Here is a 27213-nt window from a genome sequence, read left to right on the forward strand (position 1 = left end):
TGAAGACAGCTAACAAGACAATCTGACAGATGTGGCAGTTTATACATGTGCTGTTGTTTCTGACAGAGCAATAGCTTTTGACCTGGATTAAGTCTAGACTTACAACAAAGATGGAAGAAATGAATCCCACAATTAAAGGTGAACCAGAAGGCACTGAAGATGATCCATGTGAGTACAAATACATTTTAGTCATATAGCAGGTATGAAGTTTTGTAGGTTATAATAAACAAGCTGGTCTACATATCAGAAATGTTTGAGTATTTGTGTGAGGGTGTGTGGGAATGCAAATATCTTTTGGGTTGAAGAAGTTATTTTTGGCGTGGCAGTATTTTTGCAGGTGGAAATATGAAAAACTTCAGTTCTTGTCTCTACCAAGTTGACAAAACACAACAGACATTTTATAACTATTGATTTTGCATTCCTGTAACTAAGAACAATGGCTAAATTTTTAAAGTAGACATTTTCATACTGGTAACTTGTAAGGTGTCATTTATGCTTTTAAAAAGTAAGTGGCAGGCATCCTATGTTTACAAGTGACAGCAGTGCATTCATAGTAACTACTTTTCATAAAGTTTTTTACTCTAAACTTGTTCTTCTAAAGAAATTCTTTCAATGCACTTATCTTCATTCTGTATCTAACCACTGTTTTATTTCGCTGATCTCTCTCTTACTCACACACACACACACACACACACAGATCTCAGTACAGCTCAATGTGCCTGCAGAAAATTGCCCACATAAGTAATTTGCTGGATTAGGGCACAAGAGTTAATCTACTTTAGTCTTGAACAGACCTAGTGATTGTGCCTCAATGATCACCTTTGCTCGCAGATGGTGATAGTACTGCATATAACTGCGTATACCTGCATATACCTGTGTTGCTCATACTTGTCCCAAAACTGAATTCTTGACTTTTATGGTGGAAGGACCATCAGCAGACCACCAATGAATGTCTTAACATCCAAGAGAAAGGACAAGCAACAGCTAAATCCCTGACACAACAAGAACCTCTAGAAGTTGCACCATCAGAAAATCAATCTATGTACAACAAAGAGGAACCTTCTTGATCAGGTCCCCCTGGTTGCCTTTATACTGGGAAGAAAAGGCAAAAAGTGATCAGATGAGTCTCTCAGACACGAAGGTCAGATGGGACCATCATGATAATCTAGTCTGACCTCCTGCACATTGCAGGCTACGGAACCTCACCCACCTACTCCGGTAATAGGCCCATAACCTCCAGCTGAGTTACTGAAATCCTCAAATCTTGATTCAAAAACTTCCAGCAACATAGAATCCACCATTTACTGTAGTTCAAACCAGCCAGTGAGCTGTGCCCTATGGTGCAGAGGAAGGTGAAACATGCCCCCCCGCACCTCTCTGCCCATCTGATCTGGGGGGAAATTCCCTCCTGACACCAAATATGGCAACCAGCTACTGCCTGAGCATGAGACCCACCAGCCAGATACCTAGGAAAGAATTCTCTGTTGGGACCTTGAAAGGTCATTGAGTCCAGTCCCCTGTCTTCACTAGCAGGACCAAGTACTGTCCCTGACAATTTTTTTTTTTGCCCCTGATCCCTAAATGGCCCTGTAGTGAGTCGGTGTGGCTCCTCTCCTGCCCAGCAGAGGGAGCGCCCTTACAGACACCCAAGTGGGCAGAGCCACCGCCACCTGTCCCTGCCCCCCGGAAGTCAAGGGGCGGGACAGGAAGTAGAAAAGCTGGCTGCCAGAGCTCAGTCAGAGCCCAGCCGCCGCAGGGAGCAGACGTGCCACCGGGAGCTCGCGACTGGGAAACCTCCAGGACCCAAGGCAGCTGTCCTGACTGGCCAGAGCTTCCCCGCGCCCGCTACGAGGAGGAGCCACCGGAGCTCCCCCGTGGCCGGTACTGGGAGGAGCCGCTGGAACTCCCCCGCACCCGCTACGAGGAGGAGCCGTCAGAGCCTCCCCATCCCTGCTGTTACCCGGAGGAGCTGCCCGAGCACGCCTGGCCGGACTTCCCCGAGGAGCTGCCGGACCTGCCACCAAGCCCTGGTCGAGAGGAGCCCATGCTCGTTGACTGGCCTGGAACCGGTGCCACGGACAAGGTAGGCCCTGAGGGGGAAGCTGGAAGTAGCCCGGGGGTAGCCGACCCCAGTCAGGCTGCAGACACAGACATGCCGATGTCAGTGTGTTGCGGTCAGGACCCCACTGACCTGCAGCGGTGATAGCCGCTGCTAGGGCCCCAGGGTGGGACGCAGTGGAGTGGGTGGGCCTGCGTCCCCCCCTGCCACCCCACTCACGGGTGGCAGTTTTCCCCCTCACCTAATGCTCAGGTGTAAGGACCTGGGCCTATATACCAACTGTTTGTTGCTGCTCAGCCCCTGCACCAAAGGGCCTGAGCTCCCTAGGTACTGTTTGCTGTTGCTCAGCCCCTGCACCAAAGGGCCTGAGCTCCCTAGGTACTGTTTGCTGTTGCTCAGCCCCTGCACCAAAGGGCCTGAGCTCCCTAGGTACTGTTTGCTGTTGCTCAGCCCCTTGTAACAGAGGATGTAGTGAGTCGGTGTGGCTCCCCTCCTGCCCGCAGGAGGGTCGAGCCCCGGCGCGATCGATTACAGGCCCCCTCAAGGATTGAGCTCACAACCCACGGTTTAGTAGGCCAATGCTCAAATCACTGAACTATCCCTCCCCCTGCAGATGGGCCATATGCCATTGTAGGCAATCTCATCATACCATCCATTTTGTAAACTCATCAAGCTCAGTCTTAAACCATATTAAGTATTTTGGCTCCCCCCCACACATACACACTCCCCTTGGAAGGCTGTTACAGAACTTTACTCCTCTGATGGTTAGAAACCTTCATCTAATTTCAAGCATAAATTTATCAATGTCCAGTTTATATCCATTTGTTTTTATACCAACATTGACGCCTAACTTAAATAACTTCTCTCCCTCCCTTGGTGTTTATTCTTCTGACGTATTGATAGAGAACAGTCATATCTCCCCATATGCTTTGTTTTGTTAGGCTAAAGAAGCCAAGCTCCTTAAGTCTCCTCTTGTAAGGAAGGTTTTCTGTTTCTCTGATCATCCAAGTAGCCCTTCTCTGTGCTTGTTCCAGTTTGAATTAATCTTTCTTAAACATGGGAGACCAGAATTGCACACAATATTCCAGATGAATTCTCACCAGTGCTTTGTCAATGGTAATAACGCATCCCTATCTCTACTGGAAATACCTTGCTGGATGCATTCTAGGATTGCATGAGCCTCTTTCATGGTCACAACACGTTGGTGGCTCCCTCAGTTCTTCTAACTCAGAGCACATCTTTCAAATCTCTGAAATAGAGGAGGTTCAATCAGGATCTGCAGAATCCGTATGCTTGGGGCAGTGGGGGAAGTCTCTACACTGTGTGACCTGCTAGCAGTGGCAATACTCAGAAGGTGGGCTCAGGAGTATAACTAATTAAAAAGTGACAAACAATACTTTTCCAGGTGAAGCTACCAATATGACCTGGAGGTATTATCAAGACAATGATGCTTTATAAAGAAATCAAATTCCAGATAGCAGTTCTGCATATTTCAACAATTGTCACATAATGAACAGATGCTGTAGTTTTTGCAGCAAAAAGGGATTTCAGTTCTGCTTTTTGTACAGTAGCTTCAGCAAACACAAAGCATATCTCAACACAGCATTTTGATCCATTTAGATCACCTCTTGACTGATATGGATTGGCCCTTCTTATTTTTTACCAAAAGCCAGAAACAATCTTAAGGACTACTTAAAGGTTTTGTCATGTCAAGGTAATAACCTATAACCATCTTAACATCCCAGGTGCACAACTGAGCTCAGCCCAGAATATCAGAAGGCTTCCAGAAAATATTAGCAAAGAAGCTTTGTGATTTAAATGAAAATTCAAGACCCCAACAGTCAAGAACTAGGGATGGGATGTTAAGACTATTTCATTTTTATGAAAAATGTGTTATCAAGAGGACCTGCCATCAAAGTGTGCAGTTCTGAAACTCTCTTAAAAGATGCAGTAGCCACAACACATATGCAAGTACGAGCAAATACCAAGAAGCTCAAAAGTAGCCTCCATATGCTTGGCAAAACCAAGATTTCAATTCCATGGATTCATAGGTTAAACTTGTGAATGGAGATGTTCATAAAGCCTTTAATATATTGTTTTCTAAAGATAACAAAAGACTTGGTTCCCTTGCACAGATGCATGTAAATATGGCACAAATACCTTTTGGTTTTATCCCAATAAAATCCTGTATCCATGTAGGACAAAGAAAATCCTAAATGACTGGTAAAAGGGAAAGAGACTGGAGTGGTATCTTTACTCTCTCCAAATCCTTAAACTATTTCCACTAATGGATATGAGGCCATCTAGCAGAAGATTTCTGTGATTCCACATTCATAGCTCTGACTTTCCCAGAGGATTACAATCAAGTAATCAGGCCAACAGATGAAGAACATTTCCAGTTTGAGTGAAGAATTTGATCTTCCTGCTGAGGCAAGAGGCCTGGGCTCAGGAAGAGAACAAAGGGCTTGTTGTCCTTGGACTGTGCTAACAGAACTGGGAATCACATATGGTAAACCCCAGATGGGGCAACCAGAATCTCTCTGGCCCTTTCTTGCTCAATCTTTTTGGAATTTTGCTAAGAGAGGAAAAGGTGAAGAATGTGCATTTTCTTCCCCAGTGTAACAAACGTATTTGACACTAAATTGGGACTATGGATGCCATGGAGTAAAATATTGCACATTTTGTATTCTCACTCATTGCAAAGAGAACTACATATGGATGACCTCCTCTGGTTTAGAAACAAAAAAGGGAATTAGCTATAGAATCCTTTGAGTGTTGATATCATCTTGTAATCCTTAACTGCTAGCATGTTCTCTCATGCCAAAATGCAAGTTGAAGATATTGCCCTGTTATGAATGTACCAATTACACAAAAGTGATGCATGACTTGTTGTCACACCACAGGGGGCTGGGATCTCCGTCTGTTCAAATATACCATTGCCACAGAGTGTTGTTTGTAAGAACTCTCACTGCCTTCCTTCTAATTAGAAAAAGAAAAGCACAAAAGGCAAGTTAGACGGCCTTCAACCCCAACATGTTTACTTGTAATACAGATTTTCTGGGTAGTACCTCACAGGGCAACTGCCTTGAAATCTAGTCTTTGAGATTGGAATCAATGAATCTAAAAAAATGAATCTAAATCCCTTGCTAGGAATCTAGATACTTTTGTTGTGAGAGACAAGCTAATACCTTCCTCAAATTCTAGGAAGCCTTTAGAAATATTGGAACCTGAATGTCACTAAGACTGACTTCCACACATTTTATTTAATACTCTTTTATTTATTTACATTATACAAAAATAAAAAGGGGCATCTAATCAATACTTTACAAGTTATAAGAACAAATATAAAATTCCCTCTCTGAACCTTATAGTATTAAGTAGAAAACATTTAACCTGAGTTACTTCCTGTGCTTCTGCCTTATTAAGATGAGGAATTATGCATCTTGAAGGTTGAGGGCCCAAATCAATCTTGAGAATTTAGAATAAGGATTGTACTTTTTAGAGTTGCAATAAGGCCATGGCACCAGCACCTATGCTTTGGTCTCCATTTCCAGAAGATATTGGGCCTCATCCAATAGCAGTGTACAATGAATAGGATTTCTGAAGAGGGATGGAAAGTTTTGGCATGATCTGAAATTGAAGGGCACAGTCCCATTTGATAAACTCTGAACAAAACTACATCCTGCCATGCCTGTAAATATTTACACAATTAGGAGCTGAAATTAAAATTGGTTCTATGTCCTTCAGCAAAACTGTGGTTTCACAGTATCTAGATTAAAATCCAATGGATGCATAATGGATAAAAGAGAGATCTCTGGCAATCCTAGAATGATGTCCACTGTAATTGACGTGGAAACTCCTTGAAGAAACAGTGGAAGGACTGGCCTTGGATATCAGCAAGAGAGCTACTTATATAAAGACTGACTCAATATCAGTGTCATAGCTGTTAATCTGGTAACTGAATATTATAGCCAAGAGCACCAGCAAACAATGATGGTCCTTACCAAGGACCAAGTCATCAAGCCTAAAATGTCATGAAAGGCTCACAAAAGGTATCTTCCAAACTACTAATCTTCTTAAATCTCAAGAACGTCTTACTACTTAGGGCTTGTCTACACTTACCAGTAGCTCAGTGCTTCTGCAATCAATGCAGCGGATGTCGATTTAGTGGGTCTAGTGAAGACACGCAAAAACGATGGGAGAGCGCTCTCCGGTTGACTCCAGTAATCCACCACTCCGAGAAGAGTAAGGGAAGTCAACAGGAAAGCGTCTCCAATCGACGCAACATGGTGTAGACACCACAGTAAGTTTACCTAAGCTATGGCAACTCCAGTTACATTATTCACGTCTGGAGTAGTGTAACTTAGGTCGACTTACTGTGATAGTATAGACAAGGCCTTACTCTCAGGGATATTTTCCAGAAATGGGGATATTGTTGTTCAACGGGTATAACAAACCATAACTGCTTGTAATTAGTAGTTATTAAAATAAGGACCAGAAAAGAGAATGCCCTCTTCCAAAATCCATTTTCTTTGATACTGTCAACATAACAAAAGAACCTGGGTGGGATTCTGGCTTGTAAAGTTTGTCATATTTCCTGTTCTCTGATGCATTAGAGACTGGGTGGTAGGGGGCCATTCAGACCGTAACATAATGACAGTTTTTTAGACCCTGCGCTGGCATGCAGCGTTTATCAGTTAAGCAACAGTAAGCTCCAGTGCTAAAAGCCTGAATAAAAATGCAGATTAATTATTGCTGTATCACTCTGGCATTTGGATTTGGTTAGCTGCCACTAAGATATGAGGTGTTTTTTCTGGAATATAGAGAAGGGTCTGGAGCACAGGAAATCCTGCAAGGAAACCCAAGGGACAGCAAAGCTTGGGGAGAAAACTTAGCCAGAGATTTCTGTTATGTAATTATACTTGTCATATAAGTTGCCAATACAGTCAAACCCCAGAAAAATAGTAAATTTGGACTATATATATATATATAGTGTGTACACGTCATTCAAAATAGACTATGAACCTGACCTGCTTACAGAGATCTTTAGACTCTACAGAAATGATAGTATTACTATTTATTATCATCATCATCATCCGTTTAATTAAAGGCTATACTAATAATACCAACATTTATCATGACATGGCGGTCACAGATCAAACTTGTGACTTTATAGCAAATTTAAGGGAAATCTTCCACTCCTAAAATTTTATTAAGAGTTTTCATCCAACTGTTCATTCATATATTCAGAATCCCCAGTTGTATAGTGTCAGATATTTGTCCCTCTTTTTTTCATCCTAGTTAATCCTATGTAATGGCTAATTACATATAGCTCAGCACAGTGCACCTTGTATAGGTATATACCCTATCTAACCAAAGGACAAGCTGTAACATAACCCAACATAATGGAGCACTCTTCATTTATCTAAAACCCTAAATGTTTTGGATGTCCTTTAAATAATGGAAGTAAACAGGGCTGAACCGTGTATTTATCTGACTAATGGATATTTGCAAGACTGTAGTATTTTGTGACATGCCTTCCAATTAAATGAAAGACATATCACAAGCAAGCTTCTCAATTGTGACCCACCACAGCCAAAGTTCTAAGTTCTATTGTTGTTTTTTTTAATTTGCCATGCCTTTCATTAAATGATAGGCATGGTAAAGTCTTCAGTCATATTATGCATGTGTAATTTCCACTTCTGTTTCTCACACCATATCTTAAAAAAATTAAACAAAAAGAAGAATGTCTAACATATTAATACTTTGCATTAACTTATACTGAGATTACTCAATTTTATTAAAATTTCCTTCAAATTTATAAAAAAATATTTATAGGCACCCTTCCTATACTTTGCACATCTACCATAAATTAAAACCCCACAAAATACAAGAGGACTGCCTAGGAAAATTATGCATTCTATCTGCCACCAGTGAAAAATTACAATAGGTAAGTAATGAACTTGTGTTCCCTCCGAGTATCAAATGCACACATACAGGACTAAATTCTGCCCTAAATTACACTTGTGCAACCCCTCTGAGCTCAGAGGGGTTGCACAAGTGTAAACGAGAACAGAATTTGTCCCATTATTTAAATACTTGATTTTGTATTTTAATCTTTGAGTTAGCTGGCAGATGTGTAAAATCACATGTACAGTAGGCAGGGATTTCCTATTTAACTGTATCGTGAAGAGGCCCATGTACAAACATTGTTTACTCCTCTAAGTACATGGACTATATTGTGCTCATAAAGTTTGCCCCACATAGACCAATTTCATACATGGATATATAAGCAGCTGGTGGGTAATGAAGCTTCAAGCACAAGTCTAATAGGTATTAAACTTTTCCTGATTTATCTGTCTGAAGATTCTGGTACTCAGCGCAGCTTCACTTGTGAGGTGAGGATGCTGCAAATCTGTCAGGTACATACAGGGGTATGTAATTTCTGGTATTTCAGGTAGCGCTCCACAATCTGATCGTCAGCCTATGCAAGGGGAATTATTAGTTAATCAGTTTTAGATAGAAACTAGTATAAATACACACCCCAACCCCGAACAAGTCACACTGTGTGCTCATACATTTAATTTCTTCTCTACGATAATCCCAGATCTCACTCTCATAGAGCCTCATCCCCAAACACTTTTGTTTAAATGTGTATTTTTAAAAATCAGTTTAAGTGTAATAAAATTTTAAGGTTCCCAATGTGGGATTAATTTTTATATTCATAACTCCGAGTTATAGATATTCCCCTACCAGAATCCCAGTTCTACCTCTCCTTCAATTTTTTAGTAAAGTTGAGGTCCAGATCCAAACATCACATCTCAAGACCATTCTTATTAGAAATTGGTATATTAATAACCAATTTGGCCAGTGGTTATTTGATAAAATAATAGGTCCATATCACTTTTGAGATACTGAAAAATATGTTGTAAAACTTTAATTTTAAAATGTGGTCACTGAGTGCTTCAAGTAACTAGTTTTTATAAACTAAGCACAATCCAAACACAATCTAATTGTCTAGAAACCTCTATAATAGCTAGGCTATTTGGGCCCTGCTAGTGTAGTGCTAAAAACTGGATTCCCTGAATTTTGTCAGTTTAAAACAGGCTCTTAACCTTATTTTGATGTTTATTTTTTGCATTTAATTTTCGATTAATTTGTTCTACTTGACTGGCGCTTACTCCAATAAATGGGTATTATTTACTCTACTGGTGTAATCTCTCTCAGATAGGACAATCTGCTGAATCAATGTAATCTTGCAGCTGCTCACTCTCTTTGTGATTATGTAATTGTCCTGGTGTACATATAAGCAAGCAGAACTTTAGTAAGGGGCGGGGGGAGAAACCTTTATCATAAAAGCAAAATTAGGGAAGTCTTGGCACTACACTAGCAGGGCCCAAACGTTGCTCAATTGAGGACTACATTAGCAACATGCCAGGAGCCCCAGGACAACATTTAATTTGCATTGACAGTGTAGATTGTTGCAATCTTCATCTTTAGTATAAAGGTACAATTCCTATATATGACAAGTCCTAACATGCAATGATTCTAGCATCCATTTTTATTCTAGAAATGTAGCCTGTGAAAATTATGGGGCCCAGCATGCAAACATTTGTCTTCATAATCAACCAGCTCAGTCTGCAGAGATGATGGCTCCCAAGGTCCAAAACACTATACTGACTTGAATAACATAGCCTGCTGAAAAGACAAATACCAATATGCAATGCTCTATCTTGGTCCAACTGCACAGAAAAGATGACCCCCCAGAAGAAGATGATTAATCCAAGCATCACAGCCCCAGGGGACAAGAGGTTTTAGTGGCAACATGCCATTCTGACCATGATGGATTTTGGATTAAATTGGAATACAATGAGCTCTTTATCCCTGGCAATTGGACGCAGGTTTCCTGTAATTCCAGAATTTGCCAAATGGTCCTGATTTTTCCCTTGAGTACAACCTCACATCCCTATTCTTGAAATACAGGACTTGAGAAAGACCATGACGGGGTGAGGACTTTGGTATTTTGTTGTGGTGCTGCTTGGGGCAAATTCAGGATGGTAATGTCTCACATCTCCCCCTGCATATTAAAGATGTGGTAGCAAATAGCACCAGGAAGCCACAGAGGTGCCTCCTCCTCATGTGGGGAGGACCAAATAAGGCAACTTTGCACCTTACTGTGCACTAACAGCCAACCTCCTTGGGAGCAACAAATCCCAGGCTCAGTTACCAGTAGGGTGACCAGACAGCAAATGTGAAAAATTGGGACAGGAGGTGGGGGGTAATAGGAGCCTATATAAGAAAAAGACCCAAAAATCTGGACTGTCCCTATAAAATCGGGACATCTGGTCACCCTAGTTGCCAGGTTAGTACACACCTGTCCTTCCTGCCCCCTACCCCAGAGCAACACCTCAGTGCAGGGCCCCATTTTAGGGATAGGATGCTCCTCATGAGTGACTCCCCTCCCCCACTCTAGGTTGGGGTTCCCACCTCAATAGCTCCTCCTCTCCCGCAATGTAGGGCAAGAGGGGGGTCTCTCTTCAACAGCTCTTCCCTCCCCTCCCCAATGCAGGAGGAGGAGGTTTTAATAGCTCCTCCCCCCCAATCTAGGGCGGTGGGGGGGTCTCTCCTCAACAGTCCCTCCCCTCCCCCAATCTAGGCGGGGAGGGGGGTCTCTCCTCAACAGTTCCTCCTCTCCCCCAATCTAGGCGGGGAGGGGGGTCTCTCCTCAACAGTTCCTCCTCTCCCCCAATCTAGGTGGGGAGAGGGGTTCCTCTCCGCAGTAGCTCCTCCCCTCCCCCCTAAGGCGAAGAGAGCGTCTCTCAGGAGCCACTCCTAGCCCTCACGAGAGGGTGGAGTCATACGTCAGGAGCCCGCTCTCCTCAGGCGCCCCTCCCTTGCCCCATCCTTGGGTGGTGAGGCCTTTCCTCAAGGGTCCCCCCTCCTGAGACAGGGGCTCCTGCCTTCCTCCCTCCCTTCCCCCCTACCGTAGTACTACGAGCCTTACGCAGTCCGTCGTCTCCATTGGGCCTGCATGCCCCACGTGACGCTGAGCGTGCGCCCCGAGCCGAACTGAGCTGCCACAGCCGGTTGTTTCCTAGGCGACCCAGAAGAAAGGGAGCGCGCCAGAGAGCGAGCGAGGAGTAGGACAGGGCACGTGCACGCGCCACAGCGAGCTAGAGTGCGCGCGCATTGGAACCCCGATCTCTGGAGAGCGCGCGCCAGCTTGATCCCGGGAGCTGCTGCTGCTGCAGAGCGGAGCGGGATGTCAGGATTCCGGGCATCAGGTATGTGTCTCCCGGCCCCGCCCCCCCCAGCACTCCCGCAGGGCAGGGTTTGCACACGTGCCCAGTCCCACCCGCAGTGGGAGGCGCTGGGGACCCCCCTCCATAATATACCACATAGCCCTGCAAACCACCTCCGGCCTCTGCCAGAGCAGGGCATCCCCCACATAGCGGGCTGCGTGGGTCAGTATGGCAGAGAGCAGGGCATCCCGCATTTAACGGGGCTGTGCGGGTCTGTGTGGCAGGGAGCAGGGCATCCCCCATATAATGGGACTGTGCGGGTCCCTTTGGACAGAGCAGGGCATCCCCCATGTAACGGGACTGTGTGGGTTTGTATGGCAGGGAGCAAGGCATCCCCCATATAACAGGACTGTGCAGGTCCCTATAGCAGGTAGCAGGGCATCCCCCATATAACGGGGCTGTCCGGGGCTGTGAGGCAGGGAGCAGGGCGTAACGGGTCCCTCTGGCAGGTAGCAGGGCAACCTCTTTATAATGGGGCTGTTCGGGTCCCTGTGGAGAGAGCAGGGCATCCCCCATATAATGGGGCTGTGTGGGTCTGTATCGAAGGGAGCAGGGCATACCCCATATAATGGGACTGTATAGCAGGTCTGTATGACAAGGAGCAGGGTATCCTCCATATAACAGGGCTGATTGGGGCAGTATGGCTGGGAGCTGGGCATCCCCCATAGACCAGGACTGTGAAGTCCCTATGGCAGGGAGCAGGGCATCCCCCATATAATGGGTCTGTTTGGGTCTCTGTGGAGAAAGCAGGGCATCTCCCATATAACGGGGCTGTGTGGGTTTGTATGGAAGGGAACAGGGCATCCCCCATATAATGGGACTGTGCAGGTCTGTATGGCAGGGAGTAGGGCATCCCCCATATAATAGGGCTGTGTGGGTCTGTATCGAAGGGAGCAGGGTATCGCCCATATAACGGGTCTGTATAGCAGGTTTGTATGGCTGGGAGCAGAGCATCCCCCATATAACAGGGCCGTGCGGGTCCCTGTGGCAGGGAGCAGGTCATTCCCCCGTATAAAAGGGCTGTGTGGCTGGGAGCAGGGCATCCCCCATAGACTAGGGCTGTGAAGTTCTTATGGCAGGGAGCAGGGCATTTCACATGTAATGGTCTGTGGGATCCTCATGGCAGGGTATGGTCTTATGATCCTATATGATCTTCTATGGCAGGGAATTCCACCCCCTTCCCCCTCCCATAAAGCAGGCTTTAGCACAGAATGTTTCTTTTTCCCAACCCCCTTCATTTTACAGGGTATAAAGTTGATATGTGCTGGAGCAGGGCAGGTCATCCTTCAAACACCATCCATCCCGATGGAACAGGCTGTGGGCACCCAATGGCATGGTGCATGGCAAAGTACTGCCCTCCCTACATATTGGGATTTCTGTGGAGTTCCTATAGAAAGGTGCATTGTGATCTGTCTGTCTTTCCTGTCCCGAGGATAAATATACAAAACTGGTATGCTGAGGAGTTCCTAAAGCAGGTTACGTGTCAGTCCATCCTCTTCTTTCAGTGTAATAAATGTGCACTGGGGTCTGGAGGTAAGACATGGCAGCATAGCACCCACCATGCAAATAACAGGTGGACTGTGGATTCCTGTACTAGTATATATGGCAGTGCACTGCCCTCAATACAACAGGCATACTCGTGATTCCCTATAGAGGGTGTATATAAGTAGTATATTGTGTGGGCACTACCCTTTTTGTAATTGCCCCTGGTGCAGGTCGTGTCTTAGATGCCTTTCTCTGCTCGTTATTTCTATTAAGTGCATCATTAGTTTATTAATAAATATAAATAGATGAGGGAAAATGGACTCCGAAATATTTGTACTTAATGAAAAAGAAGATACAGAACTTCTTGTGTTTAAGAAAGAAAAGCTAAACAAAAAAGATATAAGCTCTGGCTGGTGTGGAGTTGTATGAAGTATGTGGAGGGTTGCCTAGGATTTGATCCAGTTCTTAGTTGCTGATGAGTTTTCCAATTCTGTGATGTGTCAGTAGCTGTAAAACCAGAAAAATTGTTTTCCATCATTGCTTAGTTGTACCTTGCTAGTCCTGGTCTACATTACTGAGTCTTTCACAAGGATACAAGTAATTAGCAACACTTTAGCAGGTACATGATTAAGAATTACATACTTGATCCTGGAAAGAGGCCTTGGGAATCACCTTATACATATTCATCCCCAGATATAAGTATAAAGAATCCCAGGAACCTGGGGGCATTAACGCATTTCTCTCTCCCCTCCGCCACCCCAAATCCATCTTTTGTGTGATTTCTTCAGGATAATGCTTCTTGAATCATGCCTTCATTCTAAATGCTGTAAATCCATAAAATTATACTGTGACTCTTGTCAACAAGGTTCTGACCTACATTAGCATGGTATCACATCACAGCACAGCAAGAAGACCAGCAATAGTTTTTGAAGGCCAAATCCATAAGGACTCTTTTTTTTTTATCAGGAAAATGTTTAGTTTTCCCTCTGTAATCTGCTGCATAGTTATGTAGCACAGAATTAACAATCTTTTTTCTTTCATTACACACATGTATAGGGGTGAAATCAGTAAACGTTGGAGATCCATGTGCAAACATAAGATGTCATAGCATGTCACATTAACTTAATTTAGTGAGGTTCCTAAGTTAACATGAATCACTATTTCAGTTTGTTGTCCTATTGTCCACATATAAAGGGGCTGGTAAATGTGGTTTGATGTAAATTTCTGTATACTGTACATGCATATTTGACAACAGACAATCACTTGGCTGAACACCAGACTGAGTGCACACCCCTTGAGCCACATTTGCTTGTAGGTACAAAAGATTTAATATGTAATAGGTATAACACAAGTGTGTATAATATATAATACAAATGTACCCACACACAAACACATCTTCTATATTGAATCCAGTGTGTGTAATATATTGTGAGGTGCATTGCCATATATTGCCAGCTATGTTTGCTGAAAAAGTTAGCGCAGCAGGACTGAGCTAAGCATTCTGTGGTGGTTTTAATTTGAAGATTCTCGTGCTTGTATCCATTTAAGTGAAAACCAGTGTTGTTTTATTATTTTGTTTGTTGTGACCATTAATTGATATTTACAAATATGGCAAGATTTTGTTTATGATTTTTGCTTAATATATTGTAAAAATTGTCTTATCTGTAAAGGGTTGAACTGAGATTATACTGGTACTGTATGGTTCTTCTAGTTCTTGTGCAGATACTGTAAATTCCTGCAGATCAGGTATGTCAGAATACTTGTAAAAAGTTCATTAATGTAGTATGAGCACATTAGAGATATTCCACACAAATTAGACAACAGCTGTTCGGTATTGACATATAGAGTCTTCTGTTGAGAGATGAGATGTTGGCATTAAATAATTGTTACCTTGAGCTTGTGAACAGTTGCGAGACAGTGTACTTTGTGCAGAAAAGGAAAGGAATGCTTCTCCCTCTCTTACGAAAGGTTCAGAACAGGAAACGAGTGCATGCTGCTTTGAACACACTGTGTCCTGGGCAGCATTACAGTGGGCTGATGGTCAGAAAAATGACTGCAGGTCCAATTCAGTGAGTAAAGTGCCTGCGTGCCTGAGGCAGTGCATATGCTCACTGACTCCGGCATGTTTCTGAACAAATTGTAGTAACTTCATGTTCATTTTTCTCACTGAGTTGCAGAATTAACTATGCAGACCCTGTACACAGTGTGGTATGTTTCTCTGTCAAAGGATGAGAAAGTCTGGGTCAGACAAGAAAGTTTACGGCTAGCCTGATGGGCAACTACTCCAAATTCTACACAAAAGAAATGTGTATCAAGAGTGAGCAATTATTTCAGTCTTAGAACTAAAATATAACAGGGCTGTATGCAGACAGGGGGTGTTAGTAAGGGCATGACAAAGGTCTGCTAAGCCGGGATCTACCTTGATCTAGCATGCATGGGGCCATGCTTGTAGTGTGTGTGTGCAATGAATAACCTAGAGCTCAGTTGAAATGTCTGTGACTGGGTGAGGTAATATCTTTTATTGGACCAACTTTGGTTAGTGAGAGAGTCAAGCTTTCCAGCTTACACAGAGCTCTTCTTCAGATCTGGGCAATGAACTCAGAGGGTCACAGTTAAATACAAGGTGGAACAGATTGTTTAGCATAAGTAGTTAACACATATTTAAAGGGTCCATTCAAGGTGCAGTGGCCAATTAACACCTCTCCAGTCACAGGGGCAAAAAATAAAACTGGGGGACAAAAGGGGCGGTTAAGAGGGTTATAGATTGTTGTAATAAGCCATAAATCCAGCTGTGACACTCAGTAAATTTTCCAGACCTGAAAAAGAGCACTGTATAAGCTTGAAAGCTTGTCTCTCTTTACTTCACCCACCTTGTCTCTCTAATATCCTGAGACCAATACAGCTACAACACTGCCTGTGATTTGTGACAGATATTCTGGATGCAACATAGGGTGTAGAGTTAACTGTTTCCATAGGCACCATGTCTGTCCCAATGTATGAGTGTGTGGGCGATGATATAGCTGTTTTAGAGGGGCACAACTAGAAAGCTATGGGGATTTATGCAGTTCAGTACTCACCACCACCATTCTCGTTGTGCCACATGGCTATTTCTGCTGCGATGGCTAATGGCAGTTTTCATGCATCCCTGGTTGGCTGGGTGCTGGATACTTGTTTCCTCTCTGATTGTCTCTGTGCTAATGTATGGTGAAGGAGCTCTGAGTTTCCCTTTGTATGGACTTCTTTTATTAAAGGGGGTGGAGGTAGCATTTTTCTGGGATGGTTAAGGGCTTTTGTGTTTTAGTATATCCAAAGCAAAAGCGGGAAAAGTTAGACTGCCGTACCAACAGAAGTCCAACCTCTTTACCAGAAGGCAAAAGTCTACATGTTCCAGCATCTGCATATGTTTAAATTTTCTGCCCTACCTGAATGCAGAACAAGCAGTTATTCTAATTGTGCTACATAGTGTAAACACTGTACAGGAGTACAGTGTACTCTTACCTCTTTAAAGGGGTAGTGAATGGAGCTCAATGTAAGGATGCCACCTTGCTCGGCCCATCTGCTTCCTGGAGGACTCGGTTACTTTACAGACAAAAAGTTTCATCTTTGTTAATGCTGCAGAGCTACTATAGCCATGGGAAAGTGAGCTGGGGTTTCTTCTGCCGCATATGTTATCATCAAAAGTGTCAACTAAGTTCTATTTGCAGAATCTTGATTGCTAGTGGTTATATAAGAGGAAGAAAATATTAGATTTATTTATTTATTTTGAATCCTAGATTGAGTGCCTGCTCCCATGGAAACCAAAGGCAAAACTCCCATTAGCTTCAATGGGTGCAGGAGCAGGCCCCGAGTCTGCAGTGGAGCAATACAGAAAGCTTGTTCTTTTGACTTGTAAAATTGATATGACTATTGCCAACCCAGAATAAATACAAAACTTCACCAATACTTTTAGAGTTGCTTATCAGTTTAGCTCCACTTTAATGTATTTTGTGAAATTCCAGCTTTATATTTTTAAAAATAAAATAAAAATTCTTGCTTGTTGTTATTGTGGGGCTAAACTTGCCCTGTGCCACCCTTTGGCTGCACAGGCCCTTGCCCTTGGGGGAATCAATGAGCAAGGTGGTTCCAGGGTGCAGCAGGCCCTGAAGTTGCACAAGAGGTAATGGGCAGATTCCTTCACAGTCTCTCTCCTTGAAGACCCAGTTACTCAAGCTATATGCTGTGCTTGGAGTGGCTTGATGAGAATGATGTAATAGTGTTTAATACTTAATTTAGTTATAGGGTCCAAATCAGCCCTCAATTACACCCGTGTAATCCCAGCAAAATCATTGGTGGTGCATGAATTTAAGCAGAGGCAGAATCTGTTATGTGTTCTTGAGAAGCATATGGGGGTGATTCAATTGCTAAAGAATTCTTTATGGAACATCTGCTTATTCCTTGGTTTATTCAAAACTGTAATGTTTCCACTGTAAAAATTTCTCCCTCTGTCCCACTTCCATTTTATCTTTTCCCTTATACTATGATCATTTAGATTGTGAGCTTTTCAGGGCCAGTACCATGTTTTCCCTTGCTTTATAAAGTACCATGTACATCTATAGCACTATATACAAATATAATTACATTAAAAAACTATGTTATGGGAACTTTAGGTTGTGAAGTCAAGCGTTCAAAAGTTAGGAAATGCCAGATTAAGATTGTCTGTGCAAATTTAATTCACCCCCTTGTGTGTACACCCTTTACACAGAATGAGGTGTGTGTGGGGGGGGATGTCCTGTGGAAAAAATTGTAATCGTAATTAAATACTGTATAATAATGCAGATTTAAAGATGCACGGGCAACCTTTAATCTGGAATTTCCTAACTTTCAAGAACTTGACTTTTCAGTCAAAATAACAGTCTTGTAACATAGAAAAACCTCAGAAATTCCAAGCAACAACTAACAGAAAAGAGAAAACATTCTACTATGTGCAACTCTAACAATTCTCCCAATGAAATATTAGCAGCAGGATTTTAACCTTAAACCTACAACACTTACCTGTTACTTGAGGTACAGACTAATTACAGAAGGAGAAGGTGGTTGTCTCAGAGTTGAAGGATAGGCTATGGGGGCCAAGTGCTGGGTCTGAAGGTGAGAAGGAGGATCCTCCCAACCCACCTTTCTCATTCTCTCCTCTCCTGGAATTGGGGGAGCTCCTGCCCTATGTGCTGTACCCAGATAGGGGGTGGACCACTAGGGGCATATTTTTAATCCAGGGGAGTGGTTGGGGAGAGCCTGGCTTGGCTCTCTCCCCTCAACCCTCCTTAGGGTGACCAGACAGCAAATGTGAAAAATCAGGACAGGGGGTGGAGGGTAATAGGATCTTATATAAGAAACAGACCCAAAAATCGGGACTGTCCGTATAAAATCGGGACATCTGGTTACCCTAACCCTCCTCCTCTCCCGCCCTAGAAGCTCCTAGGCTTTCCTGATGCAGTGTGCACTGATGTTTTGACAATGTCATGAACCTGACTTTAGAATGTTCATATACAGTTGTTATTTTGGCAGGCTGCCAGATTTTTCCTGAGCCAGGCAAGCAGGGGATATGAGATGACCATTTAAAACAATATATATCTTAGCTAAATCTGCATGAAATGTCACGGGACAAAGAAAGGGCACTTTTATAGCCAGAGGGCTATTTCCCTATTGAACTTCAAAGGCCTTTTGTAAACAATGGGGGTGTCAGAGCTTCTCAAAAAAAAAGTTGCAAGAAACTTTTATAATGGAAAGTGTTAGGAAACTTAAATGCAGGGGTCACTACCAGCTTTTCCCTGTAATTAAAGATGAGAATTCCCAAACATAAAGGGTAAAATCCTGACCCTATTGAAGTCAGTGGGAGTTTTGCTATTGGCTTCAATGGGTATATCTGTGCTGCAATTAAACACGTGCAGATGGCCCGTGCCATCTGATTTGTGCTCTCAGGGCTCTCCCCTCATGGGGTCCCAGAGTCTGAATGTCTACACTGCAATTTTATAGCCCTGCAGCCTGAGCCCCACGAGCCCGAGTTAGGTGACATGGACCAGCCACAGGTGTTTAACTGCAGCATAGGTATACCCATTAAAGCTGATGGCAAAACTCCCACTGACATCATTTGGGTCAGGATTTCACCCAGTGTTTTCATTTGTCCAAGCCCACCGTATAATTTCTGTGGGAAATCCACCATCTGAACTATCAGCCCTTCTGGCTGAAGGTATACCTCTCTACTGATTTACATTTTCCATATGAAGCCTTAGGCCTTCTTACTGCAAAAACTGAATTCTAAAAAGTTTTTTAGTTAGCTCATGAGCTCTTAGCTGTAATAATTTACATTAGCAAACTGCCAAGGTATGATCACTGGGCGTGTGATGTGCATCAGTCAGTAAACAACCCATGACTTTTCTCAGTATCTAATAGGCTAGTGGAATTTACAGGCCCCTTCTAATAAATTATCACATTCTTATCTGGAAAGATAAAATTAGGTTTGGAAAACAGCTTTTTTTTTTTTAAATAGAAATGGGAGACAGCTCAAGATACTCATGTTCACTTACACAGTCGATCCATAAATAAAAGAACCTTTAAAATATGCACTTGTAACTATTATTCATCAGTTTTTTCTCTCTATCCTTTCTGCCCACTCCCATTCTGCCCAATCCCATTGATTGTTCACTGATTATTTTTAAATAAATAGTATTTTTGAGCAGGGAAACTGATAGTAAACTACATAAATAGAAATGTTTAACTTTTAAAGGTGTTAGTTATAAAAAAAATCTCAAAGGCAAATAATCCTTGGAGTCATTATAATATGTGACCATATGGTATCTTCCAGTTGGGACAACAGAGCTTAGGAAGCTCCAAGGTTCACTTAAGAGTATCTGGCACAAGTTCCCCTTGGCAAGAAGAGATTCAGAGGAGACTGCTGAGTAGACGTGGCCTCTAGACCTCTAAGGGCTCTATGATCCATGGGAAAAGGAAGTTCCAAAGCCTCAGGAGGGCTCATAGCTGTCCCTCTGTAGTGCTGTCTTCCTCCATACACTTCCCCCCCACCTCAAGAGCCATGATGCTATTGGTTCTTTAATCCATGCTTTTGTGATACCCACCCTTTCTCAAAAGGGTCTTTCAGGAAGTTAATCATGGTAGGTGTAACATTAATTTAATTTTGCAAGACATCCACCTGCCTAGCAAGAATTATGCTGAGGAGAGAAGTGACTCTCTAGTGCCCCCTTGGGATTGCCCTCCCTACCCTGATCTCTGTGTCCCAAGTTACAGTGAGCAGGGGCAGAGGAGTTTATATAGGCTCCTGGCATGGGGGCAACATGCCGCAGAGGCACCATCCTCCCTGCTCTGCCATCCCCCACTTTTCTTTCTTTTCCACCCAGTTTAATTTATCTTTGCTCAATTCCCTGCCTTGCAGTGGAGGGGAGCATATGGCACTGCAGTGTCCACCTGGTTGCTATATATGCACTTATCATGCGGTCCTCATGCAGGAACCCATCGTACATTTCTTATTCAGGAAAAACTTGCATTGACTTCCATTGTGCTGTGTGCTGTACAAACACAGATAAGAGGCAATCTCTGCCCTGTTTAAAATCTAAAATATTTTTTGTTGGAACAATGTGTATGGTGATGAGTATCTTACCTTAGACATGCAGATAGTACTGTATATCTAATTAGTAACTCAGTCTTTATATTTTTGCTCCATAGTACAAACCCATTTCTGGTATTTTTGCTTAAGTGCAAAACCAAACATCCTAAATACTTTCTATTTTTATTGTTTTATCTGATAATTTTAAACAAACAGTTTTTTAAAATGCTTCTTTTTTATATGTGGGGTTTTAGTCTAGAGCTGCAATATATATAATTTATTTATTTTAAAGAGACATTAAAATCATCATATTTGTTACTATATGTTAATGACCAGGTCCTACAAAATCAAGAACTGTTGCCTCCTGTGGGACAACATATGAGTGTAAGGGTCTGTCTGTGTAGACTCCTTTGCCATAATCGAGCTTCAAGTTATTAAAAACTGAAATAATGTTTACAGTCTAACTTTCTATTATGTATTTTGTTGGTTCAGAGAGATACCAATAAGTATATTTTTAAAAAATCACAATTTTGCATGGATTCTTCTAATCTACAAGTAACCCGTAAGATTAATACAGCTAAAAGTTCAAAGAAATTGTATCTACTTTTTCAGTTTGTTTACTTTTTGCGTGTGACAGCTAGCCCTATGTGTACTGCCCATTTTCCCCCGTCATTAGTTTGGATCTTTCACACAGCAGAATGGGAGAGAAAAAAAAATACGAAATGTGATTGTAAAACAACAAAGTTGGTAGGGGGAATAAGAAGCATGTATATTACCTGAAACTACCTTGGCCTTTGGAGCAGGGACTATCTTGTTGTCATGTGTTCAGTGCCAACGACAGTGGGGCCATGCTCTCCTATTAAAGTGTGTAGGTCATACACAAGGGGTGAGCAAACTTTTTGGCCTGAGGGCCACATCTGGGTATGGAAATTGTATGGTGGGTCATGAATGCTCACGAAATTGGGGATTAGGGTGAGGGAGTGGGTGAGGGTTCTGGCTGGGGGTGCAGGCTCTAGAGTGGGGCCAGAAATGAGGAGTTCAGGGTGCGGAAGGGGGCTCCAGGCTGGGGGATGGGGTTGGGGTGCTGGGTGAGGCGGGTTCTGGCTGGGGATACAGGCTCTGGGGTGGGGCTGGGGATGAGGGGTTTGCAGTACAGGAGGGTGCTCCAGGCTGGGACCAAGGGGTTCAGAGGGCAGGAGAGGGATCAGGGTTGGGGCAGGAGGTTGGGGCGCAGGAGGGGGTCAGAGGTGCAGGTTCCAGGTGACACTTACCTCAAGCAGCTCCCGGAAGCAGCGGCATGTCCTCCTTCCAGCCCCTACACGGAGGCGCAGCCAGGCGGCTCGGCACGCTGCCCCGTCCGCAGGCACCGCTCCTGCAGTTCCCATTGGCCATGGTTCCAATGGGAGCTCTGGGGGTGGCACTTGGGGCGGGGGTAGCGTGCTGAGCCCCCTGGCTTCCCCTATGCATAGGAGCTGGAGTGGGGACATGCTGCCGCTTCCGGGAGCCACGCAGAGCCACGGCACACGTGGAGCGGGGCAAGCTCCCAGCTGGAGCGCTGGAGCAGGGCAAGCCCCGGACCCCACTCCCTGGCGGAATCTCGAGGGCCAGATTAAAACATCTGAAGGGCCGGATGCGTCCCCCGGGCCATAGTTTGCCCACCCCTGCCATACACAGTACTTATTGTCACTTTTTAAAAAATTGGGTTAACTTCATTTTGACTGAGTTCTTTAAGCCTCACTTTGAACAGCGAAACCAGTCTGGTTGCCACTTTTTGATTCTCATGCCACTAGCACAACATTATTTAGGTTTCCTGTAAGATTGCAAGGGAATGATTCACTTTAAAACACAAAACAATACACTTTTTTTCACTTAATTTTGAAAGCATTGGATAAAGTTAACTAGACAGAGGAAGAAGAATCAAGTATTGTTCAATTGACAAATTTAGAAATAAAAGGCAATGGTTGATAGTGAATGAATTAGTTCATATCTAATGGCTCTTTGACAGCTTAAATGAATTAGGATGTTGGCATCAGTTCGTTGTCAATTGAGCAGGTATCCACATCCTGTTCCAAAAAACACCGCCTCAATTGGCATGCTTATTAGAGAGACAAGGTGGATGAGGTAATATCTTTTATTGGACCAGCTTCTGTTTATTGAGAGAGATAAGCTTTCATCAACAGAAGTTGGTCCAGTGAAAGATATTACTTCACCCACCTTGTCTCTGTAATATCCTGGGATGGACGCGGCTACAATAACACTGCATACAACAATGGCATACTTGTTGACAGCCTCAGTGGAGAGAGTGAGGATTTAATGGGCCATATGCAGAATGAGCTTTCATTAAAGTTGGACTTTAAGTCGCACTTAAAGTTGGAACCTCCAGATCAGGGTTGAAGCACTGATCCACACTGGCCTGGAAGCTTGCACTTGCACTATTGACTGTTTTGTAGATAAATAGAAGATTTCACTCTCAGCACCTTCCATCCTTTCACAAGCTCTGTGCCTTTCACAGGCTCTAAAATTCACGTTGAAGTATATTCATCTTTTAGATTGTAGGCAGGATTTGTCTCTTCTGTTTGAACAGTGTCTAATGCAGTGAGGCCCTGATCCTGATTGGGAAAATACCATAATTTAAATGATTATTAATAATAATGTTTAAAAGAAACAAAGAGCCAGAAACAAAAATACATCTCTTGCTAATTAAGAATTAGGTACTGCAGAGAAACAGCTGGCTTGGTGATATTTTGATCCTCTAGAAGGACTCTGGACATCTGATCTTGGTGCTAAACAGTGGTTTCATTAAAACAGTTTATCAAAGCGGTTCACAGGCTGAAATAGAGTGTTTTGCTATTGCTTTCATTGCATGCACAGAGCATATTGCATGAACAGCATTTGGCAGGAGCAAACGTAGTGTATCTGAAACCTTTAATTATATACTGTAGGCAGCTCTGTCTGGGTCAGAAGATACCACATTATCAAATGACATGATGTAGTCATTCAGAACTCATGCAACAGCTTGATCTTTCATTGAATGATTGGTCTCTATCAAGCAGATAACAGCAACATTTTCATTAGAGCCTAGGTGTGAAATGTTTGAATCTCTTGTTACCTGATTGATATAAGAAATGAAGGGAGCTGTGTTCAATGAAATTTTTACAGCAGCAAACACAGTGCATATTATGCTCTGTGTCACACTTCCACTTGCTGTATGGTACTAGCAGTTCAAAAAGTTTCCAAGGTATTTCAGTTTCATTGAATTTCATTTTGTGCGTGTATGCAGCATCACAGAATACTATATAAGCTCGCTTTAAACACAAATTAAAGAGAAATGAAGAAAAATGGTAATGTTTGGGGATATTTACACTATTCCGTTTTCCAAACTAAAGGTAGAATAAGTTTAAGATTAAGGCACAGGAGTGGGAGTCAGGAAGTCTAAGGTTATGTCTACATTGCGCACCTTATAACTGCACGACTGTGCCACTGCGCCATTGTAAGGTGCACAGTGTACCTGCTCTTTGTTGCTGGGAGAGAGCTCTCCCGGTGACAAAATAAAGCCACCCCCAACGTGGGGCGGTAGCTTCATTGACGGGAGAATGTCTCCTGCTGACGAAGGGCTGTCCACACCAGCGCTTTTCGTGGTTAAAACTTTTGTCATTTAAGGCTGTGTTTTTTTCACACCCCTGAGCGAGAAAAGTTTTAACAACGAAAGTGCATTGTAGACAAAGCCTAAATTATATTTATGGCCTTGCCACATACTTCCTGCATGACTATAGGCATTTCATTCGACCTCTCTGTATCCCAGTTTCCCCATCTGTACAAGGGAGATAGCATCTGTCTCGCACAGGGTTGTGAGGCTTACTTCATTTGTTTGTAAAGTGCTTTGAGATCCTAAAATGGAAGCTGCTATTGAATGGTAAATTATTAACTGTAGTAGAATCTTATTAGTGGCTGACAGTTTTTGCAAGTCTGACAAAATATGGCAGTTCTGGGTTTGGCTTGCAGCTATTCCAGATATATGGGTTCCTGCTTTGAACTTGTCCATCTCGCAGAGTCACCAACTGCCACAGTGAATTTGCAGGGGGTGGAAATTTTTTTTTTTTTTTTGTGTGTGCCATCTCTCTTCTCCACATTTCACTCTGCCTAAAAGTTAGGCAGCTAATTTTATCTTTCCTAGCACTTACGCTTTAAAGAAGAAACAATAGAGTGGTGGAACTGAGACTATTTGAAAAATGCAAAAAATTCTGGCCTCGCACATTAAATTGGCCTGTGACTAACTACAGTGGTACCAATTAATCATAATAATAATTAATAGTGTGTTTTTCCATATCCCTGGTTTCTCAGACCACCAAAGAACTCTCTGCCTTGCAGTAGATAAGTTACATTTTCAGTACAAACTATATACCCGTTTGGGCTGGGATCAGCACTTTTACTCTTCCCCTAGGAGAAGTGATGATTGTAGCATTTATCATACATAAAGGAATCTACCATAAATAGCTGCCAAAAAGTAGATCAGCAAAGAGAACAAATTGAGCAGTATCCAGGATCTCAGAAACCTTTTCAGCTAGTATCAGGGGGTAGCCATGTTAGTCTGTATCCACAAAAACAACGAGTGGGTAAAAAACCTCACTCCTTCAGATGCAGAAGTGAGGTTTTTACCCACGAAAGCTTATGCCCAAATAAATCTGTTAATCTTTAAGGTGCCACCGGACTCCTTGTTGTTTTTCAGCTAGTGGAGCTGATGGTGAATTAAGGAAACCACTCCCTCAGTGCTCTTCAAAAGCTCCCATTTTGGAGCAATAACAGATATGAGTGGGTATATGTGGAAAGGTGCCAATAAAGGTACCTGACAGAATTCCATCTCAAAGAGACCATTCTAGTATGTCAGAGCATGAGGCTGTTGAGCATCCTGACTAGACCTAGTCCTGTGGACCAGAGAACATTCATGCTCACTCGAAAAATTGAGAGTCCACAGACAAAATACTGTGAGCTGGATTAAAAAATATTACTGCCAGGATAATATCGGACTTGTCCCAGTGGTGGTCTGTTGGTGCAGGAAGAATATCTTTCTGAAGGATGTACTCCAATCCCTGGTCACCCTAATTATGGATGTGACTCTCCTAGGCTGTAGGGAAGAAACAAGAAAAAACAGTACAATACAGTTGGTCCAAAAGAAAAGTTTAAAAAAAAATCCATACTAATGTGGTAAATATGAGGGTATTTCATCTGTCTTTTCTGGAACTGAGGAAAGAATGGAAAGAAAATCATGTACTGGTCTAATCAGACAGCCCTTTGCCTTTAGCAGAGAGAAATGAGGTGCCAGGAGACCAAGGTCCAAAATCTCTTCTTTGCTTCCTCTAGCAGGGTGTAGGAAAAAATAGAGTAGACCCAGGTGTCAAAATGATCTCCCAAGGGAAAACTCTGAGAGTCCAAACTCCAGGTTTTCACTGCCGTGTGCAGAAATCACCAACAGAAGCCTGATCACCTCTGCTGACCTTGGCAGAAATAAAGTTGCTCTCCTCCAGACACTTTGTGCATTCCAAACAATGGGAATGTCAAGACAGATGGGCTTTATTTCTAGTAAGTATTGTATATTTAGAGGGCTTGGATTGACTTTGTGGGAGTTGGGCTTGATAACCTTGCTTTGCCTTGAATAGAGGAAGGGGAAAGAAGGGATTAGCCAGCACGAAAAATAAGCTGATTCATGCTGATGATCAGGTTCAGTACATGACCCTTATACTCTATTTTTTCTTCCTCTCTATCTTGAGCAACAAGACTTAACTGATGGCTTAATTTTATATTACTGTTTCATCATACCCTTGCTAAGAGATCCCTCCCATTCATTACTGAAGGAACCACCCATCTGCTCACAGGGATGCTTGGGACATAAACAAGGGAGGAAATGTATGGCAAGGGCTAATCAAATATATGCTATGAAGCCACCTGCTGCCCTGGTCTCCTGTCATGGCATTTAGGTTGGTGGGGTTTGAACTGCCAATCATCCCATAATATAATCTCAAAATAAAAGGAGGGGCTGGAAGAGTTGATCTGTGGCATATTCAGGGAGACTGATCTTTTTATCCCTCTTTTTAGATTTTGTCTCAGTGTTTTTTGTTTTTGGTGTGTGTGTGTGTGTATATATATACACTTAAACCAGTTCTAGGATTTATGCACTGGCCCATGTTGCCTTTTTGATAATTATTGTTTTCAGTTGTATTTTGATTGATGCTCAGAGGCCCTTTAGAAATAAACACCTAACAACTAAAAATCTAGCAATAGATAGTGATACTGTGCAAACTGGTTGTCTAGAAACTTGTAGCACACGTTTTCTTCACAACCTTTTACTTTATTTGAGTGCTAGAAGCTGGGACTGGATGAGAGGGGTAGATCACTTGTTAATTGCCCTGTTGTGTTCAGTCCCTCAGAAGCATCCGATACTAGTGGCCACTGACAGACGGCAGGATACTGGGCTAGATGAACCATTGGTCTGAGTGAGCCGGTATAGTCATTCTTATGTTCCATTTGGATTACGTAGTATAAATCTCAATGCTAACATTAGAAAATGTACACATCTGAAATGGCTACACTATTACAGCTAGTATGGGAAAAGGGATATTTGTTTTATTTTAAATGATTGTGTGCAGTATATATGGAATTTTCATATGGAAGTATTTGATAAAGCCTATAACTAGCAGATCTGAGCCTTGATCCTGCAGTATTCAAGCCTGCAAAACATCCATCAAAGTCAGCCCTGGCAGGGGTACTCAACCGCCCAG

The 27213-nt window shown here is 42.9% G+C and overlaps 2 protein-coding genes across 6 annotated transcripts in view; one reads left to right on the plus strand and one right to left on the minus strand.

Annotated features, from left to right (window-relative positions):
- The window catches only part of NRG4 (neuregulin 4), a 70034-nt gene extending 58837 nt beyond the window's left edge, over positions 1-11197 (minus strand). For 2 of the 3 annotated variants that reach the window (XM_044979178.1, XM_044979174.1), the window contains exons 1-2: positions 11064-11197; positions 3209-3308 (exon numbers count right to left, since the gene is read on the minus strand). The gene's annotated coding sequence lies outside the window, so the exon portion shown is untranslated. The remainder of the gene's footprint in view (positions 1-3208; positions 3309-11063) is intronic. The other variant, XM_044979176.1, reaches the window with a different exon arrangement.
- TMEM266 (transmembrane protein 266) overlaps positions 10981-27213 on the plus strand; it is a 121746-nt gene continuing 105513 nt past the window's right edge. The window contains exon 1 of one of the 3 annotated variants that reach the window (XM_044979179.1): positions 10981-11343. The gene's annotated coding sequence lies outside the window, so the exon portion shown is untranslated. Of the gene's footprint in view, positions 11344-25923; positions 26018-27213 lie in introns of those variants that run through there. The other 2 variants (XM_044979182.1, XM_044979180.1) reach the window with 2 other exon arrangements.

Source organism: Mauremys mutica, chromosome 11 (genome assembly GCF_020497125.1).
Source record: "Mauremys mutica isolate MM-2020 ecotype Southern chromosome 11, ASM2049712v1, whole genome shotgun sequence".
NCBI lineage: Eukaryota > Metazoa > Chordata > Testudines > Geoemydidae > Mauremys > Mauremys mutica.